The sequence below is a fragment of the Canis aureus genome, chromosome 6, assembly GCF_053574225.1.
Source record: "Canis aureus isolate CA01 chromosome 6, VMU_Caureus_v.1.0, whole genome shotgun sequence".
Classification (NCBI taxonomy): domain Eukaryota; kingdom Metazoa; phylum Chordata; class Mammalia; order Carnivora; family Canidae; genus Canis; species Canis aureus.
Window position 1 is genome coordinate 53,488,502 of NC_135616.1, and position 13,721 is coordinate 53,502,222.

The 13,721-nt window shown below is 40.4% G+C and overlaps 1 protein-coding gene and 2 long non-coding RNA genes across 3 annotated transcripts in view; 1 reads left to right on the forward strand and 2 right to left on the reverse strand.

The window, feature by feature from the left end:
* The window catches only part of LOC144316139 (uncharacterized), a 339,579-nt gene that overhangs the window by 178,153 nt on the left and 147,705 nt on the right, over window positions 1–13,721 (reverse strand). The window lies entirely within an intron of this gene.
* The window catches only part of LOC144316140 (uncharacterized), a 162,486-nt gene that overhangs the window by 8,490 nt on the left and 140,275 nt on the right, over window positions 1–13,721 (reverse strand). The window lies entirely within an intron of this gene.
* Window positions 10,146–13,721, forward strand: part of FMO1 (flavin containing dimethylaniline monoxygenase 1) — a 29,807-nt gene continuing 26,231 nt past the window's right edge. Inside the window, exon 1 of the mRNA XM_077901658.1 lies at window positions 10,146–10,300. The gene's annotated coding sequence lies outside the window, so the exon portion shown is untranslated. The remainder of the gene's footprint in view (window positions 10,301–13,721) is intronic.

A 13,721-nucleotide genomic window follows, 5' to 3' on the forward strand; every position in this document is an offset into this window, starting at 1 on the left:
TTGGCCTGGATTTGTCCCTGAAGTATCCAGAGCAATGTAATGGCAATCTGTCAGTGGAAGCTTTATTTTTATTGAAATGCAAAATAATTTTTCATTGTCCTATGGGCAGTTTTCTTTGAAAAAATTGCAGATGGTATATATACTTCTTGACTAAAAACTGATTACTTTGCTAATTATTAAAATTATTTGCCAGCCATTATGGCTTGCAATATATGGCTTGCAATATGATGCAGAAAGCCATTTTATTATTGATAAAAATAATATTGATAATAATAATAAATTGAAAGCCTGTGTGGCTAGAACAGGTGAACTGTTGTCTGTGGGTTAAATGCAGAGCACTACATATTTCTGTAAATAAAGTTTTATTGGAACTTGTGGCTGTTATTGGAACAGCCACAACATACATTTATGGTCTGTGGCTGCTTGCAAGCTATAATGGCAGAGGTAAGTAGTTGCAACAAAAACAGTGTGACTCACAAGACCTAAAATATTTACTATCTGGCCCTTCATAGAGTAAGTTTGCCTATCCCTACTTTGTAATATCCAAACCATTGTCCTAATTATTTTTCATAACTTGCCTCATTCATCATTCTCACTACCCAGGGAACTAACTATGGTTATTATCCTACAGTGGACTAGATTGGGAAACAAGTGTCAGGTTGATACTGAATCAGTGGAGGAAAATAGCTCCATTAGGACAGAATTATTATTACATGTATAACCTTGAAAATTATAGAAAAAGGTTGACCTATTGAAATCTTTCCAACTATTCTATTTTTAAAAAACATAAATAGTTCATTTCCAGACTCTGAGATTGACTAAGGATGACACATTCAAGTTTCTTTTTCTGCCTCTATACACCCTGAATCAGGAAAATATCCCAGACAAACCACCTAGGTTAGTTTGTTCCAAACCATGACCCACAGAATATATGCATCAGAATATCTCGGAGAGCTTACAGAAGTGCAGTTTTAAATATAAGTGCAGTAATAATTCAGACCTACTGAATGAGAGTCTCTGCTGGAATCTCCAATCTTGACAAGCTTCCTAGAAGATTCCTGTGCACATTAAATTTGAGACATTGGTTTCATATGTCTCCAAAAAAAGAAAACCTGCTTTAGAGATCAGTCCATGACTTTTTCCATTCCTCAGGGCCAAATTGCCCCTGGGGTTCAGCCTTGGTACTTCTTGCTGCAGGTTATCATGTTCTTCTCCTGTAAAGGATGTGAACTGGTTGTCACCTTCCTCCCAAATCTCTCCCCATAATGGTCCTTTTACTAACCTTTTATTTTAACCACCTTTCTCTCTATGATAGCTTGGTTTTTCTTACGAAAAACCAAATATGTCTCATTTGCTCTTTACAGGAAAAATAGATATTTTTAAAATAAACCTCTTGAATTGTGTCATGGAACAAAATCTCTAATAATAAAGATTTCAAAAGCTTAAGCAGAAAGAATCCAGCGTTCACATTACAGTGAGGATGGCAAAGGAAGATCCTTCCTTAAACCTGGTCCTTCATGCTGGAAGGTGCTGCTACTGACCCACAAACTCCAATGCAGAGCTGTTGGCTGTTTCTTGAAGGCAGATGTGTGTACATAGAACATAACTCACTTTCTTGTCCAATCTGCCATATGATAGATGATGGATCAATGAGACTTTAAACAAAGTCTCCTGAGATTAGGTTCTTTTAATCAAGGTCAGATGCCAAATGAGATTAAACAAGTAAGGTTTTATTAAGGAAAATGCCTGTATGAGGGGGAAAATAGGGAAAGTGCAGGAAGAGGCTGAAGAGTCACCACAGATGAATGCAAGTCTGCCTCTGAATGAAAAAGGGATAAAAGAAGGCTTGGGTAGAAACATCCCTGACTGCTATGAAGTCCAAGGGAGATGGAGCAGAGCCACTGGGGAGTCCTCAAACCATCAAAGAATCCTGACTGTCCTGCATGATCCACTTCAGCCTCTCTGCCATACTCAGTCTGGCTGGAAGCAGCTCTGAGAGGTGGGCCTGAGTACAAGCAGAACAATGTATCTGAAGCACAGCAGCAAAGCCTTTGGTCAATTATGCAACCTGTGCTTAGAGATGCAGGAAGCACATTCTCAGGTTCATAACATCATTTTTATATTTTTTAATTAATTGAATTACAGGCTTTATTACTTTCTGGGGGTAAAAGAAAGAAATAAAACATTCTATTTACAAGTGATTTGATGATGTCCAAAGAAAAACCTAAATCTACCAAAATCTACAAGAACTAGTAATTGAGTTTAGCAATATCATAGGATACAAGGTCAATATTAAAAAATCAATTCTAAAAAAAAAAATCAATTCTATTTCTATGGGTTAGCAATGAACAACTGAAAATCAAAATTGAAAAATTAAACTTTACAGTAGCATCCAAAAACATGAAATACTTAGGGATGAATTTAACAGAATATTTGCAAGACCTGTACAATGAAAACATCAAAGCATTGCAAGAAATTAAAGAAAACTCAATTAAAGAGGTATACAATACTAATGGATCAGAAAACTTAATGTGAAAATGTCAACTCTCTCCAAATTAATCTACAGAATCAACACAATCCCAACCAAAATATCATCAGACTTTGCTAGCTGATTTTAAAATTTTCATGGGACAAGGGGTGCTGAGTAAAAAAATAAAATAAAATAAAAATCACATGGAAATTCAAATCTTGGGGAAAAAATAAGGTAGAGGACTTGCACTACTTACTTCAAGACTCATTGTAAAGCTATAGTAGTAAATAGTATTAGCATCAGGGTAGACCTATATATACCAATGGAAGAGAATAGAGAATCCAGAAATTGACCAACACTTATATGATCAATTAACTTTATCTTTTTCATTGAGATATAATTGACATATAACATTATACTATTTTATTTAAATTCAATTAATCAACATACAATGTATTATTAGTTTTAGAGATTGAGTTCAGTGATTAATCAGTCTTAAATAATACCCAGTGCTCATTACATCATGTGTCCTTCTTACTGTTCATCCCCCAGTTACCCCATCCTCCCACCCATATCCCCTCCAGCAACCCTCAGTTTGTTTCCTATAGTTAAGAGTCTCTTATGGTTTGTCTCCCTGACTTCACCTTGTGAAGTCCTCTGTGATCCTCTATTTTGTTTCTTAAATTCCACATATGAGTGAGATTATGTGATAATTGTCTTTCTCTGACTGACATATTTCACTTAGCATAGTATCCTCTAGTTCCATCCACATTGTTGCAAATGGCAAGATCTCACTTTTTGATGGCTGAGTAATATTCCATTATATATATATATACCACATCTTCTTCTTTATCCATTCATCTGTCAATAGACATATGGGCTCTTTCCATAGTTTGGCTATGAATTACAGGTTTTAAATTAATTTACCTACTTAGTCATCTGTTGCTTCCATAGCCAACTCTAGGACATAGGTGTGTCTTCCCTTTAATCCAAAGCTTCCAGTTTCCTAGAAGTCTACACCTGAAGGTGTTTGTGAGGCCACCAACAAAGAGATACTGTGGTGCCATCCTTTCCTGCTCCTTTTCTCAGAAAACTTCAGTGGCTCCTTATCACCTCTTTTGTCATTCAGGATTCTCCACACTAGCTGTAACATACCTTTCCAGCCCTACCTCTCACCATTCTGCTCTCCACCTAACCACTGCCTTACCATTCTAAAAAGTCTGCAGCACTTGGCTTTGCTTCACACTATCTATGGCTTCCCAGCCTCTAACAGTTGAGACCCCACCCTTCCTGCAATACTAGGTCAGAGGATATTCTCCATCAAGGTTTCCTCAGTCCCATCCAAGCCAGAAGACCTCTCCTCTGCTTCTCTGTTACCAAACCACTTTGGTTTTGTTCTACAATAATGTTTATACTCTTGCCTTCTACTGTTAAGTTACTTTTGTCAAATTAGAAAACTCACCTCAGTATTCTAGGATTTAGTTTTCTCACCTGAGCATAAAAGAGGGGTCAGATGATCACCAAACCCATCAGATATAATAGTCTACAACCCTATCCTAATTCCTCAATAGCCAAGTTTTTGGTAATGGTTAGACTGAAAACCATTTGCATCATGTTTGCTGGCATTAATGGTAAAAATGACAACTTTGTGCCTAGGAGCCACCAAATCCAACTTCTAGAAAATAGATTAGGACATTTCAGTACTCTTCAGGATCATGCAATAATAGGATTTATACTTTGGAACCAAAGGATCACTGCAAGTCCCTGGGTCATTTGAGGGATGGAAGGGATAAACAGAATGCTCTCAGATAAGAAAACTGGGCGTTGTTTAGGGCCACATAGCCAGTCATGTCCCTGTTTCTTCAACTAACAGACCAAACACACCACCATAAGGACTGGCTTCTTCACCCTTGTGGATGGGTATCCAAAACTTGTCTTTTTACACCTCATTGTCCATCTTTATATGCTACATATCCTGGGAGAGGGATTTTAATTGCAACCATTTAAAAAAAGTTTTATTGTTAGCCATTCCTGTACTTTGTGCTGCTGGACAATAGAAAGTGATTGATATAAATTTCTCTTGTTGTTGAACTACTTCAACTACTTCCTCTTGGTACTGAACTACTTCTAACAACCTAAGTAACTGGGATAAACATTTAAAAGCCCTCATTCACTCATCATTTATTATGTTGTAGATGCTATAAAAAATTTAATTTTATTTCTTTAATCCTCAAACCCTTATTATGCATCAGCAGATTGAAACTCAGTAGAGTCAAATGACCTTCCCAAGTTATGTGGCCTGTAAGTGAGTCCAGCTGGGCTTTACTGCCAGCACATGATGGTGTACCAGATAATGAACTGGAAAAAAGTCATTTATTCTTTGTTTTTCAGTGTCTGTCTTATATCCAAGATAAAAATGTAATTTTAATCATTTCTGTTCCCTCTCTACACACCAAAAATAAAATTTACCCCCCAAGAATACTAAAAACTACAAGTTGTCAAAGATTCACAAATGCTCTTAATATGTCTGATAAGATGATATAAAAGTATATTAATGTCTACATTAATAAATATTATATTAATTTAGGTATTAAAATGTCTAAATAAGAATGGGACTGCATTTGTTTAAGAAATAGATATATCTTCACAAGTGCCTGAGGAAAAAAGAGAGACTTGAGGTTTGAGCAGAATGGGGTTCTGCAGGAGAAAAGAGAAATGTTCAAGTTACTTAAAAGAGGAAGAAAGGAAAGAAAGAAAGAAAATAAGAACAAGGGATGCCAGGGTGGCTCAATTGGTTAAGTGTTGGACTCTTGATTTCAGCTCATATCATGATCTTAGTCAAGGTCGTGAGATGGAGCACCCTGTTGGAGTCCACACTCTCTTCCCACTCTCTCTCTCTCTCTCTCTCACAAAAATAAATAAATATTTTTTAAAAATATTGTGAGGTGCAATTAAAAAGAAAGAAAAACGAACAAAAAGGAAGAACAAAGCCAGTGAGATAGCAGAATGCCATGAAGGGAGCAATGTAACCTCTCCCTGTGACTCCCTAAAGTTTCAGTAAAGTTATTAAACACAACAATATTTGGTGGAGGTGAACTTTTTATGGAATACAGAAGGAGCTAAGCTCTGTACCTACACTGGTATAGGGCAAAACAGAAACAGTATAATCAGGGAGTTAATGCAGACAGGGAGAAGGCCATGAAGAAGCAAAAGTCTGCAGAGGATTGTGACATTCGGAGCATGTGCCTAGGAACAGGGTGACCCTGTCTGCTGTGCAAGTTACATATATTATACATCAAATAAGTTTTCACATCACCTAAGCCTTAGAAAGATTTTGTGTAAATACAAAGGACCTACTTGGAGTCCTTATTCCCACAACACTCATAACATCATGGAGAAACCTGGATATTCCTCCTCAAGCAAAGAGCTGGCCTGCAGTTCATTCATTCACTGAGGGCGTGTTGAGTGCTCACCCTATGGTGTCTGAGAACACCAAGATGAACAAGAAAAAACAATGCAAACTTTGGAGGTTTAGATCACTGACTTATGCAGAACTTACAAGGTTATTATCACATTATTATCTCACCTGACCTTGTATGTTAAGCAAACAAGAATGATTACCCTAAATAATCATTTGTATGATTATTTGTAATTCTTATTTGTACCCTAAATAAGAATATGAGAGGATTCTGATTCCTTGCCCCTGTCCTTCCTGCTTCGCTATACTACACTATACTCTTCTAAATATGTCACCATGGAAGCTTTTCTCATTAATTAAAAACCCCTTGGACAGTTACAGGGTAGACCTTGGAGTGATATGACAGTTTCCAACTCACTGCTGTAGGCTATCCCCACAAAATTCTCATCAAGCTACAGAGACTTGAAGGGGACTCTAAAAGAAAGGAGCTGCCATTTGTTCCAGTCCTTATGTGATAGAGATGTGAGTTACTGATCCACCACTGTTGGCAGAGAAAGGACCCATTCCAAGTAAAACACTTGGTGTTAAGTAGGCATGGTACCCTCTCTGCCTCCCTATTCAGTCCAACTATTCTGCAAATAAAGAACAACCTCAATGTGAAAGGCACATAGGGAATTACCCACTCTTAAGATAATCAATCAATCAATCACCATCTAGAAAGCTGGAGAAGACCTATCTAGGTAGGGAACCCCTTGATAGATAGATGATAGATAGATAGATAGATAGATAGATAGATAGATAGATAGATAATGTTTGGCAGGTGGGAGATGATAGGTAGGCACTTCCGATTTTCTTAACTTTGTTTTTAGTGGGAGAAAGAAAAAATATTGTACTGGGTAAGTCTAATTTACAACTGGGACTAAAACTAAGTAAATTCTATGTTCGCTTTCAACTCTTAGATTCTCTAGCTCTAGCTACACATCAGAGTGGGATAAGGGAGAGGGGGGAGCAGGGTAAGAGAGGAAGACTTCAGAAGATGATTTAGAAATACAGTGAAGGAGCCAGAAACATCCCTCTAGTGCATCCATCAATAGAAGGTAGGTAAGGTGCCCTAAAAACCAATCCTCAAATCTCAAAATCCTGAAATAAGACAGATTCCTTCTCTTTCATGTTAGACTCTGCTCATCAGAGTCACTCAGGCATCCAGGCTAATGGAACAGCCCTGTTGAACGTAGCTGCTGCCACACTGAAGACAAAGCGCTCTGGGGTCTTATACTGGCAACTAACCACTCTGAGCCCAGAAAAGACATGTGTTACCTTGGTTCAGAGTTTGCTGACCAGAACTAGTCACATGTTCCCAGCCAAACACTAAGAGACCAAGAAGTTCAATCTTACCATGTACCCAGAAGGCAGAAAGTCTAAAATATTTTCTGAAGAGCAGTATTGTCTACCAATCTGGCTTCTTAGGGCATAGGTCCACTTCAAAAAGGGGACTGGATAGTTTTCCCTATCCCATGGCCTTAGGAACAACTAATTTACAATAAGCACTAAAATTAACAGAAAAAGATGCCACTGAAAGCCAGTGTTCTCGTTTTTAATTACTACAAATCTCTTACTAATTTTGGGAACTGAGATAATCTGATAAATTATCATGTTTATGCTCAACCAACATTTTAAGTTCTTTGTTTCTACTGATGTCAGCAACATGCCTGGTCAGGCCCGGGGACCTACTACGTGTTTACCAAAGATGCGTGTATGTATCAAGGTGAGTGCCTGAGTGCTAAGGTTCTGGGCACTAATTGTAGCCCCAGCTCTTAAGGTGGGTGTCCCCAGCTCGATGTCAAAGATATTTTTGGCTTTTAAAAACATGCTTGAGGGGCGCCTGGGTGGCTCAATCGGTTAAGCATCTGACTCTTGGTTTTGGCTCAGGTCATGATCTCAGGAAGGTGGGATAGAGCCCTGAGTCAGACTCTACTCTCAGCACAGAGTCTGCTTAAGATTCTCTGTCACTGTGCCCCTCCCTCCACTTGTGCTCACTTTCTTTCCCTCTCTCTCTCTCAAATAAATAAATAAAATATTTTTAAAAAATGTTTTTTTAATAATTTGAAAAACATGCTTGAACTAATAATAGTTTAGAAGGATTACTTTCTGAGTAAAAACTAGCTTTGAAATCATCCAAATATTATCATCTTCATCGCTTCAGGAAGACAGCTGAAGTCAACACAGCTAACAATGCTGTCTCCATGCCAAGCCTAAATAGCCAGAAATAAGGGAAAGGGTAATCCTCATGAGCAAACAGACTCAGTGATACAAAAGGTCCTCTGGATACAGAGCTTTAAGTGTGTGGTTATACTATAATGGAAATCAGGAAAAAGAGATTTATTCTTCCAGAACCTTCCCCCTGCTTCATTCAGTCTTACCGATCTGTCATGGAGTTTACTCTCTGTGCCTGTGGGAGTCATTTCAATATTATGAGTCAATAATCAAGACACCTTATCTGGCCTGGCAATGACATCATCATCACCATCATCACAGCCACACACAGTGTTTACTATGTACAAGATTCTGCTTGGCTTCTCCCATCTCATCCCCTCGACAGCCATCTGACTTATATGTTATATTTTAATTGAGGAAACTTAATTTTTAAAAAGTTATGTAATTTTCCCAAGATTACTCTGATAACAACTCTTAGAGACAATACTTGAACCCAGGACTTGGGACCAAAAGGTCATGCTCTGCCCATATATTTGTTATATTTCCCAAATGTCTGGGCAATCATCTGTACCTAAAAGGCTTTTTAAAATTAATTCAATGGGGTGCCTTGGTGGCTCAGTCAGTTAGGAGTCTGCCTTCATAATCTCAGGGTCCTGGGATCAATCTCAGAGTCATCGGGCTCTCTGCTAAGCGGGGAGTCTGCTTCTCCCTCTCACTCTACCCCGTGTCCTCCCTCTTTTGCTCTCTCAAAAATAAATAAATAACCTTTTTTAAAAAATGAATTTGACAATGTGGGTGATGTATGGTTTAAAAATAACAATTCTCTCTAAATGTGAAATGGATCAAACCTTTAAAAAGGAATCTTTGGTGTAGCGGCTGTTGACATGATTGTCTTATTTTATTTTCTCCCTCTGAAGAGTGAAATTGATGAACAATGAAGATGCTACTGTGACTCCCTAAGTTAATTTCTATTTTGCAGGGACAAGTGTGGGTCTAAAGGGCATGTCACCCATTGTGAAATTGTTCGGGTCTGGGAGCAAACAGTCAAGAAAGAATTCATGAGACATCTTCAGTGCAAAAAAAGGTGGTTTTATTAAAGCATGAGGACAGGACCTGTGGGCAGAAAGAGCTGCATAGGGTTGTGAGGAGTGGCTGATTATATACTTTCAAGTTGGGAAGGGAGTAAGGAGAGTGTAAGTCTCTAAAGAATTTGGAAGCAAGGTTTCCAGGACGTGGAGGGGTCGTTTACTGCTGTCTAGTAAAACCTTAGTCATGGGAACCTTCACATGTATATCAGTGGGTCATATTTTTGGAGGATTATTGCCAACATATATCTTGTGGGGTAGAGATAAAGAAAATGTCCAAAGGGATTTTTTTTAAGTAGGCTTTATGCCTAGTGCAGAGCCCAACATGGGGCTTGAATTCACAACCTAAGTTGAGATCAATATTCAGACACTTAACAGACTGAGCCACCCAGGTGTCCCCAAAGGGTCATTTTAATATGTTAAAGAGGACTTACAGGATCCTGGAGGTGGTCTAATGTTGAGCTAAGGTACATTTTGCCTCTAGCAAATATTAAGATCAAGGCAGTTGAGTTCCTGGAGGAAGGTCCCTCTGCCTGTCTCCAGCACTTGTCAATGGGCTGTAAGTTGTAAGGAAATTTAATTTTTCTACATTTATTTTTCCTTTGTTCTCCACATCATTACCCACTAGTCAATATTTCTCTTAGCATTTCACTGCTACCATTAATCAAGTTAAAATGTAGACAACGATTAACCTTAGGTCCCAAATTCTACATAACATTTCTTATCTCTTAGATGCCACTCATGCTGTGTGCTGGAGACTCCCAGGCTGACACTGGCTCATGCTCACTCATTCCAATTTCTGCTAGCTCCAGAGTCCAAACTCTGAAGGGGGTTGTCAGAATCCCAAACACATAAAGTACACAAACTAAATAACCAGATATAATCTCTGATTTCTTTGAATTTCCGAGGTAGGGCCCAGACATTTTCTGTTTTGTTATTGTGCTTCAGGACAGAATCACCTCCGCAGAGTGTCCCTTCCTCAGTCTGTGACCTGGGACGGACTAAACAATCATTCCCTGCCCCCAAGTACAGACAGTGTTAAAAGCTTGCGCATTTGCAAAGGGACCAAGGAACCTTAAAGGCAGATACTATCAAGTCTTCCCCCATACACGGGTAAGTACACTGCTGGTAGATTATTAAGTAGTGAATCAAAAGGGAAAAACTTGGATTCATAATGCTTAGAGAAATCAGTAATTTTTCATTAAATGTTTCCGTTAATATAATACCTTCTAACATGGTGTCAGACACAGTTTGGAGGTTGGCCTACCAAATCATCACATTTGGCACAAGTGCGGAGAGAGGTAACCCCTCTCTAGAATCTGCGTAGTTTATGTTGCTGTGCTTCCTGTGGTTAGAAGTGTTCCATTCTAGGCACTACGACAAAGTTTCTTGAGTTTCTATTGTCAGATCTCTACTGTTAATCCCACCCCCAGCTGAATTTACCACACATTTCGAAGGCTTTAGAAATCTTTTGTAGACAAATAGTCTAATGTCATCTGATTTACTATAGGGTTAGAAACTGCTGTGTTGTTGTTTGTTTGTTTGTTTTGCTTTTTTGAGAAACTAAGTCTCCAGCTTTTATTATTCTTCGTTTCTCCTCCAGCCTAGGAAATGTCTATGGCCTTGTAACTGACAAATTTTAATCCTATCAGAATTTTTCATATGTGGTTAGGAATGGGCTTGAGGAGGCAGGGAATGGCGGCTGGGAAACAGGAATAGCAGAGCATGGCACTGCTCTGACATGAGTTTCTTACCAGTTTATGTTCATCTGTTCTCAGGGGCTAAGGAGGTACCCTTGAGCACCTCTAACTGCCAACCATCCAACTAACTCTACTTATCTCTGATTAGTCCTGAAATGCACAGCCTACCTAAGGATATTGTATCATTGTGCCAAGATGGTGTGTGTGTGTGTGTATTGTATCATTGTGCCAAGATGGTGTGTGTGTGTAAGAAAGCGAGACAGGCAGACAGAGAGAAGAGGGAAGAGGAAGAGAGGGATGGGGAATGTATAAATAAAGGGCTGGATGTAAGTCTGACAGCACTAGTAGAGATGGAGCACTAGGAAACATACAGGTAAGTTGCACCAGAGAGAGTTAAGAAACACTGGTTAATTGATATAGTGCTAGACTCAGATATAGGTTCACTTGCATTTTCCTGATATCAATAGGTAAGGTCCCCAGGCCAATAAACCAGTATGCCTGGCTGGCTCAGTTGGTAAAGCAAATGACTCTTGATCTTGAGGTCATGAGTTTGAGTCCCATATTGGGCACAGAACCTACTTAAAAAATAAATTAAATTAAATTAATATCAGGGCTGTGTTCTACTAGATAACATTATTTTATTTTAAGCAAAGTATAAAATAAATAAAATAAAATAAAATAAAATAAAATAAAATAAAATAAAATAAAATAGGGTGCAAAATAGGGTGCCTGAGTGTTTCAGTCGTTTAAGTGTCTGCCTTCGGCTCAGGTCATGATCCTAGAGTCCTGGGATCCAGTCTCACATCTGGTTCCCTGCTCTGCAGGGAGTCTGCTTCTCCCTCTGCCCTTCCCCCACTCATTCTCTCTCTTTCTCCCTCAAATAAATAATCGTAAAAAATAAAATAATAAAATAAAACAAAACAAAACAAAATAAATCTGGATGGTAAGACTCTAACTGTCTAGGTTCAAGGGGCCCTATAGTGTATGAGTAGTCAGGTACAAACAAATTAAGTATTTCTGTTCTTATGTCTTTGTAGTTGTTTGAAAAATAATACACAAATTGAAAGAAAAATAATCATTTTATTTCCTTGAATAACCACACTTATTTATAATGAGGCGAATGCTCCTGCTAGGCACCGTACAACTTCTCAATCCTTGGAATCAGATGGGATATCATCCCTTCATTCCCCATTCCACCTTAACCAACTTTCATGTGGTACTTGCTTTTAACATTGCAACTGCCAGCAATCTAGCATTGCAAAGAGATGACATCATCGAGGAGGAGCAAGATGGCGGAGGAGTAGGGTCTCCAAATCACCTGTCTCCACCAAACTACCTAGAAAACCTTCAAATTATCCTGAAAATCTATGAATTCGGCCTGAGATTTAAAGAGAGACCAGCTGGAATGCTACAGTGAGAAGAGTTCGCGCATCTATCAAGGTAGGAAGACGGGGAAAAAGAAATAAAGGAACAAAGGCCTCCAAGGGGGAGGGGCCCGCGAGGAGCCGGGCTGAGGCCGGGGCGAGTGTCCCCAGGACAGGAGAGCCCCGTCCCGGAGACGCAGGAGCTGCACCGACCTTCCCGGGCGGAAAGGGGCTCGCAGGGAGGTGGAGCAGGACCCAGGAGGGCGGGGATGCCCTCGGGCTCCCTGGGACAGTAACAGCAACTGCGCGCCCAGGAGAGTGCGCCGAGCTCCCTAAGGGCTGCAGCGCGCACGGCGGGACCCGGAGCAGCTCGGGGGGCTCGGGGGCGGCTCCGCGGAGGGGGCTGCGGGGCCCCGGGAGCAGCTCGGAGGGGCTCGGGCAGAAGAAGAGGCTCCGTGCGGAGGGGGCTGCGCGGTTCCAGGAGCAGCTCGGAGGGGCTCGGGCGGCAGCTCCACGGAGGGGGCTGCGCGGCCCGGGAGCGCGAATCCACCAGCGCAGGCTCCGGAGCACAGGGCGCCGGGACACAGCCCAGGATCCCGCCTCCCCCGGGACAGGCAGAGGCCGGGAGGGCCCAGGACAGCGAGGACGCTCCTGCCCCAGCTGAGCAGAGCAGCGGCCCCGCCCCGGAGCCTCCAGGCCCTGCAGACGGAGTTCCTGCCGGAGCTGAATCCAGGTTTCCAGAGCTGCCCCGCCACTGGGGCTGTTCCTCCTGCGGCCTCACGGGGTAAACAACCCCCACCGAGCCCTGCACCAGGCAGGGGCACAGCAGCTCCCCCAACTGCTAACACCTGAAAATCAGCACAACAGGCCCCTCCCCCAGAACACCAGCTAGACTGACAACTTCCAGGAGAAGCCAAGGGACTTAAAGAACACAGAATCAGAAGATACTCCCCGGTGGTTCTTTTTTTGTTTGTTTGTTTTTGTTTTTGTTTTTGTTTTGTTTTGCTTTTTGATTTGTTTCCTTCCCCCACCCCCTTTTTTTCTCCTTTCTTTTTCTTTCTCTTTTTCTTCTTTTTTTTTTTTTTTTCGTTTTTTTTTTCTTTTTCTTCCCTTTTTTTTTCTCTCTCTCTTTTCTTTCCTTCTTTCTCTCCTCTCTTTTTCTCTTTTTCCCAATACAACTTGCTTTTGGCCACTCTGCACTGAGCAAAATGACTAGAAGGAAAACCTCACCTCAAAAGAAAGAATCAGAAACAGTCCTCTCTCCCACAGAGTTACAAAATCTGGATTACAATTCAATGTCAGAAAGCCAATTCAGAAGCACTATTATACAGCTACTGGTGGCTCTAGAAAAAAGTATAAAGGACTCAAGAGACTTCATGACTGCAGAATTTAGAGCTAATCAGGCAGAAATTAAAAACCAATTGAATGAGATGCAATCCAAACTAGAAGTCCTAACGACGAGGGTTAACG